Genomic DNA, 7,702 nt, shown 5'->3' on the forward strand with positions numbered 1-7,702 from the left:
GTCCGTGTACGCACTCATCACCTCACGTACACGGTTCTCATATATCAAATAGTACCAAATCCTAAGGGGAGTTCTCCCACACAAGGTTAGGTAAGCCACTCACCTCGAACCAAGGCGACTCACAACTCAATCACAGCTTTTCCTTTCAAACATGCCTCCGAAGCAACAATATCTAGAAAATTACCAACCAAACGTTTCAAAGTAAGCCTTAGGAATCACCCACGATAACAAAGGACTCAATTTAGGTCACTATTGAAAAAGTCAATAAAAGTCAACACCCGGGCCCGCTTGGTCCAAACACAAAATTCGGACCATAACCCGATTACCCATTCACCCCCGAGTCCGGATATACAATTGGTTTTGGAATCCGACCTCAATTTGAGGTCTAAATCCCCAAATTTCAAAATACCTAATTTCTATCCAAAAATCCCCAATTCCACCATGAAAACCTTAGATTCCAGGTTGAAATCTTGCAAAATAAAGTGAAAGATTGAAAGAATCTAGTTAAGAATCATTTACCTATGATTTGGGGAAGAAGAAGTCTCTGAAAAATTTCCTCTTGTGTTCTAGGTTTTGAAAATTTGAAGAATGAATAAAAAATCCCGTCCGAAAGTCATTTTGATCAGTTGCAGGTGTCCCATTTGCGACCCGGGGTTCACAAATGCAAGCCCTGCAAATGCAAAGTACCAATCGCAAATGTGAAGGTCTCCCTAGTCCTGCTTTCATCGCAAATGCGGGCCTGACCTTCCGCAATTGCGACCAATTGGTCGCAATTGCGATCCCTGCCATTCCTAGACTCCCTTCGCAATTTGCGAAGGAAGGTTCGCAATTGCAAACACTGCTGGCCCAGCTTTTCCTTGAAAATGTGAGAATTAGCTCGCAAATGCGGACTCCTTAGAGGTCGTAATTGCGATGCTTGATCTCGCGAACGCGAGATTAGAGGCCTGCAACCTGTTCAGTTATACCAGCAAATTTTTCCAAGCTCAAATCACTCCATAGCCCATCGGAAACTCACCCGAGCCCTCGGGGCTCCAAACTAAACTTGAACACATGTCTTAAAAAATCATACGAACTTGCTGGCGCGATCAAATTGCCCAAATAACACCTACAACCTTGAATTTAGCACCAAATCACATGAAATTCTAACACTTTGAAATTTCTTTTTTCTCAACCGGACGTCTGAATAACGTCAAACCACTTCCGTTTTTCATCAAATTTCACAGACAAGTCTTAAATATTATATTGAACCTGTACCGAGCTCCAGAACCAAAATATGGACCCGATACCAACGAGATCAAACATTAAGAATTTTCTTAAAACCATTAAATTTTTAGGCTCTCAATTTTCATCAAAATTCATAACTCGAGCTAGGGACCTCCGATTCCGATTCTGGGCATATGCCCAGGTCCCGTATTTTGATACAGACCAACCGGGACTGTCAAAACACGAATCCGGTTCCGTTTACAAAAAATGATTGACCGAAGTCAATTCAAATGAAGTTTTTACTCAAAAATTCTTATTTTTATCAACTTTCAACACAAAAGCTTACCGGAAACATGCCGGGATTGCGCACACAAACCGAGAAGAGATAACATGAGGTTTTAAAGGCCTCGAAACACATAATTTAATTTTTAATTCATAAGATGACCTATCGGGTCATCACATTCTCCACCTCTAAAACAACCGTTCGTCCTCGAGCGGACATAGAAAAATACCTGGGCTAGTAAAAAGGTGGGGATATCTACTCCGCATGTCCGACTCGGACTCCCAAGTCGCCTCCTCGATCGGCTGACCCCGCCACTGAACCTTACTGATGCAATGTTCTTTGACTGCAACTTTTGAACCTGCTTGTCCAAAATAGCCACTGACTCTTCAACATAAGATAGACCCTTGTCCAACTGGATTGAACTGAAATCCAACACATGAGATGGATCGCCGTAATACATCTGGAGCATCAAAATATGAATTACCGGGTGAAGTCCTGCTAGGCTGGGGGGGTAAGGCAAGCTCATAAGCAACCTCCCAACACGCCGCAACACCTCAAATGGACTAATAAACCTTGGTCCTAGCCTTCCCCTCTTTCCGAATCTCAGAACGCCCTTCATAGGCGAAACCCGAAGCATGACCCGCTCTCCAACTATAACTGAAACATCGCGAACCTTCCGGTCCACATAACTCTTCTACCAGGACTGTGTTGTGCGAAGTCTATCCTGAATTACCTTAACCTTCCCCAAGGCATCCTGAAACAAGTCCGTGCCCAATAATCTAGCCTCGCCCGGCTCGAACCAACCCACTGAGGACCGATAGTGCCTACCATACAGAGCCTCATACGGTGCTATCTGAATGTTGGACTGATAACTGTTGTTGTAGGCTAACTCTGCAAGTGGCAAGAACTGATCCCAAGAACCTCCAAACTCTATCACACACGCATGAAGCATATCCTCAAGAATCCGAATAGTGCGCTCGGACTTCGTGTCCGTCTGAGGGTGAAATGTTGTGCTCAACTCTGCATGAGTACCCAACTCATGCTATACGGCTCTCCAGAACCGTGATGTAAACTGCGTTCCCCGATCAGAGATGATAGATACAGTCACACCATGAAGTCTGATGATCTCTCAGATATAAACTCAAGCCAGCTGCTTCGAAGAATAGGTAGTCATCACAGGAAGGAAATGGGCTTACTTGGTTAGTCTATCCACAATCACCCAAATTGCATCAAACTTCCGCTGAGTCTGTGGGAGTCCAACAATGAAATCCATAGTGGTCCGCTCCCATTTCCACTCCGGAATCTCAAACTTTTGAAGCAACCCACCCCGTCGCTGATGCTCATACTTCACTTGCTGGCAATTTAGACACCGAGCAACATACTCCACTATGTCCTTCTTCATCCTACGCCACCAATAATGCTGCCTTAAGTCCCGATACATTTTCGCTGCACCCGGATGAATAGAGTACCGCGAGCTGTGAGCCTTCTGAAGAATTAACTCACGCAAACCATCAGCATTAGGCACACATAGCCTTTCCTGCATCCTCAATGCACCATCATCCCCAATAATGACCTCCTTAGCATCACCGGGCTGGACCGTGTCCTTAAGGACAAACGGATGGGGGTCATCATACTGACGCTCCCTGATACGATCATAAAGAGAAGACCGAGAGACCACACAAGCCAATACTTGACTAGGCTCAGAGATACCCAATCTCACAATCTGGCTAGCTAAGGCCTGAACATCCAACACCATGGGTCTCTCTGCTGCTGGTAGATAAGCCAAACTTCCCAAACTCTCTGCCCGGCGACTCAAAGCATCGGCCACCATATTGGCCTTCCCCAGGTGATACAGAATAGTGATACATAATCCTTCTGCTTGAATATATGCTGCAAACTCCGGTGATCAGTGTAGATGTCACAAGGGACATCGTACAAATGATGCCTCCAAATTTTCAAGGCATGAACAATAGCTGCTAGTTCATGGTCGTGGACATGATAGTTCTTTTCATGCACGTTCAACTGTCTAGACGCGTAGGCAATAGCCCTACGGTCATGCATCAACACTATGTTGAGGCCAACTCGTGATGCATTATAATAAACTGTATAAAACCCCACACCTGTAGGCAATATCAATACTGGAGCTGTAGTCAAGACTGTCTTGAGCTTCTGAAAGCTCTCCTCACACTCTTCTGTCCACCTGAATGGAGCACCCTTCTGGGTCAGCCTGGTCATAGGTGCTGCAATAGATGAAAATCCCTCAACAAACCGACAGAAATAACCCGCCAAACCGAGAAAACTCCGAATCTCTATAGCTGAGGATGGTCTGGGCCAACTCTGCACCATTTCCACTTTCCTTGAATTCACCTTGATTCCTTCACTCGACACCACGTGACCCAAAAATGCCACGGAATCCAACCAGCACTCACATTTTGAGAACTTTGCATATAATTTCTTCTCTCTCAAGGCCTAAAGCACAGTCCTCAGATGCTGCTCATGATCTTCCCAACTCCGGGAGTATACTAAAATGTCGTCAGTAAAGACAATGACGAATGTATAGAGATAAGGCCGAAATACACTGTGCATCAAATGCATAAATGCTACTGGGGAGTTGCTCAGCCCAAACGACATAACAAGGAACTCGTAATGACCATACCGATTCCTGAAAGCAGTCTTCGAGATATCTGGTTCCCGAATTTTGAACTGATGGTAACCTAAACGCAAATCAATCTTGGAAAACACTTAGGTCATCAATACGAGGCAAAGGATATCGATTCTTCACTATAACTTTGTTCAACTGGCAATAATCAATGCATATATGCATAGAACCGTCCTTTTTCTTCAAAAACAAGACAGGAGCACCCCAAGGTGACACACTATGCCGAATGAAGCCCTTATCAAGAAATTCTTGCAACTGTTCCTTCAACTCTTTCAACTTAGGAGGGGCTATATGATAAGGAGGAATAGACATGGGCTGAGTGCCCGGCAACAAATCAATGCCAAAATCAATATCACTATCGGGCGGCATGCCCGGAAGATTAGCTTGAAATACATCAAGATAATCCTTCACTACCGGGACTGAATCAACTGTAGGGGTATCAATAATGACATCTCTCACATAAGATAGATATGCATCACACCCCTTCTCAACCATTCGTTGAGCTTTAAGAAATGAAATAACTCTAGTGATAGTGTAATCTAGGTACCCCCACTATAATCATGGCAAACATAGCATAGCCAACGTTACAGTCTTGGTGTAACAATCAATAATAGCAAAATGGGGCGACAACCAGTCCATGCCCAAGATAATATCAAAATCTACCATGCTGAGCAATAATAAATCGGCTCTGGTCTCAAAACCACTAAGAGCAATCAAACACGACTGATAAACACCGTCCACAGCAAGCGAATCTCCCACAGGAGTAGACACATAAATAGGGGAACTCAAAGAATCCCGAGATACGCCCAAATGCGGGGCAAAATAAGAGGACATAGGAATAAGTGGAGCCTGTATCGAATAGAATCGATGCATCGCTATGTAAGACTGGAACAATACCTGTAATGACAAAATCGGAAGCAACAACCTCTGTACGAGCAGGAAGGGCACAGTATTCGGCCTGGCCTCCCTTCCAGGGCGGCCTCTAACTCCCCGACCTCCACCTCTAGCTGGCTAAGCAGGTGGAGAGGCAGCTGGTGCTGTAATCATAGCTTGGGAACACTGTAGAGCATGCTGTTGCTGAGAAGTCTGTGGAGGTGCACCCCTCTTAATTCTGGGGAAATCCCTCACCATATGGCGAGTGTTGCCACACTCAAAACAAACTTTGGGAGGATGTGGTAGCTGTGACTAGCTCGGGCTAGATCTGTTAGACTAACCGCTGAAGACACCCCGTGCAGGAGGTACACTAGACACTGGCGGTGTATAGTAAGGCTCCTGAGGTCTAGAATGAGCTGGAATACCACTGGCTGCTGGAAGTGCTGAATGAACGGCGCAACTGACATACCCCCTACCATGACAAACTGCAGCTGGGGCACGGGTACCAGAATAATGGCCCGACTCTCAAGACCTCTTAGCCTCTCTCTCCTCCCTATCCCGAGCAAGCATGCCCTCCACTCCCGGGCCATGCTAGTCCTGATGCTAGGAATGAGTCCCTTAATAAACCAACGGACCCTCTCTCGAAATGTAGAAACCAAGGAGGTACATGTCTATCCAAGTCACTGAAACGGACTACACACTCTGAAACAGTCATAGCACCCTGACGCAACTGCTCAAACTCTGCGCGCCACGCATTCCTGAGGCTCTGAGGGACATACTCTCTCAGAAACATGTCCGAGACCTGAGTCCATGTAAAGAAAGCTACCTCAGCCGGACTGTCAAACTCATAAGTACGCCACCACTGATAGCTTACCCTTGAAGCTGGAAGGTAGTGAAAGAAACCCTACTTGACTCCGCTATGCCTATAGTGTGGAGGATACGGTGGCTTCCCTCAAGAAATCCCTGAGCATCCTCCAATGCTAGACCACTGAATGTAGGAGGTTCATACTTCTTATACCTCTCAAACCTCCGCTGCTCCTCCTCTAAAGTTGCTGCCCCACCCCCGGGCTGAACTAGGGCTACAGGCGGTACCGGTATAACCTCTAGGAGTGCGGGTGGCGGGAGTGTGTGCTCCTTCCCCGGCCTGAGATGTGGCTGCAGCAAGGGTGATCAACCCTACTATGCAAGGGTCTCCTGAAGAGCTGGAGTAGTAGTAATAGGTGTATCAGGTGTCTGTGCTCCAACTCGAGCTACTGTGGCTCCTCTACAACAGCTCGCGCGGGTGCTCTGGCTGCACCACGTGCACATCCTCGGCCTCTACCCCGGCCCCGACCTCGGGTGGCTCTAGCGGGGGGCACGTATGCCTAGTCATCTCTGGTAGCACGTGTCTCTGTGAGAAAATAGAAGACAGATGTTTAGAATTTCAAAGTCAATAATCTCGCACGACAAAGAATCAAATGAAGTGGAATTTTCCTAACAATTCCATAGCCTCCCAAAGATAAGTACAGACGTCTCTGTACCGATCCGCAAGACTCTAATAAAACGTCTTATGACTCACAACTCCTATGAACGTGGAGCTCTGATACCAACTTGTCACGATCCAAGTTCTACCTCCGTGAACTGTCGGAACGACACCTAGTCTCTACGATTAAGTAAGCCTAACATTTGCGGAAATGAAATAGAAACACAAAGATAACAGCTAACGAATATAGTTAATAATCATAAATAATGCCGCTCGACATATACAATAATCACTTTTCCCAAAACCCGAAATGTCTCAACGTCACAAGAATCTAAGAAGTCCTAACTGTTCTATACATTATCTCTATGGAAAAGAACAAAAATGAAAATAAGGAATAGAAGGGGACTCCGGGGTCTGTGGACGCGGGCAGATATACCTTGAAGACTCCTGAAGCACCAACCACACAGCTAGACTTGAGGCTGATAGCTAGTACCTGGATCTATACATGGAAAAACATGTGTAGGAAAGTGCATGAGTACACCACAACGGTACCCAGTAAGTGCCAAGTCTAACCTCGGTCGAGTAGTGATGAGATCAGGTCAGGGCCCTACTTGGATAAATATAATGAAATAAGATAGAAAGAATATTACAGTAACAACTAAATACGGAAATCTAATCGGAATACAATTCTGTAAGGCCCCGACACACATCTGCGGTCCAGTTTGAGGTCGCATAATAGCTATGCGGACCGCATATTCGCCGCAGAGTCAAGCAGTGTGATGGTTAATTTTGAGGTCAACTATGCGGCCAATTATGCGATCGCATAATCGATATGCGGGCCGCATAGTCATCGCATAATCCCCTTGGAATTTTTGCGAGGAGAAGTTCTGCGGTGTATTATGCGACCGCAGAACAGGTATGCGGACCGCATTCTTGTCGCATACCCAGGCAGTTTGTTCACATTTTTGGGAACAATTTTGCGGTCTATTCTGCGGGCTGCATGTCAACTTTGCGATCGCATATGCGACCGCAGATCTGTGTTGGGGCTCCATATTTCTAAATTTTAAACTCGACCCCCTGTCGTTATATCTTGTGCAATAGCTCATTTTGAACCTATTTCCTGGTGCTTTTAGAGTGAGAAAGAGGGTCTAAGAGAGGGGAAGTTCTTTTCATCAAAAATTACTCCACAAATCCTTGTTAAAACATTGAAGAAAATCAAATG

Source organism: Nicotiana attenuata, chromosome 6 (genome assembly GCF_001879085.1).
Source record: "Nicotiana attenuata strain UT chromosome 6, NIATTr2, whole genome shotgun sequence".
Classification (NCBI taxonomy): Eukaryota; Viridiplantae; Streptophyta; class Magnoliopsida; order Solanales; family Solanaceae; genus Nicotiana; species Nicotiana attenuata.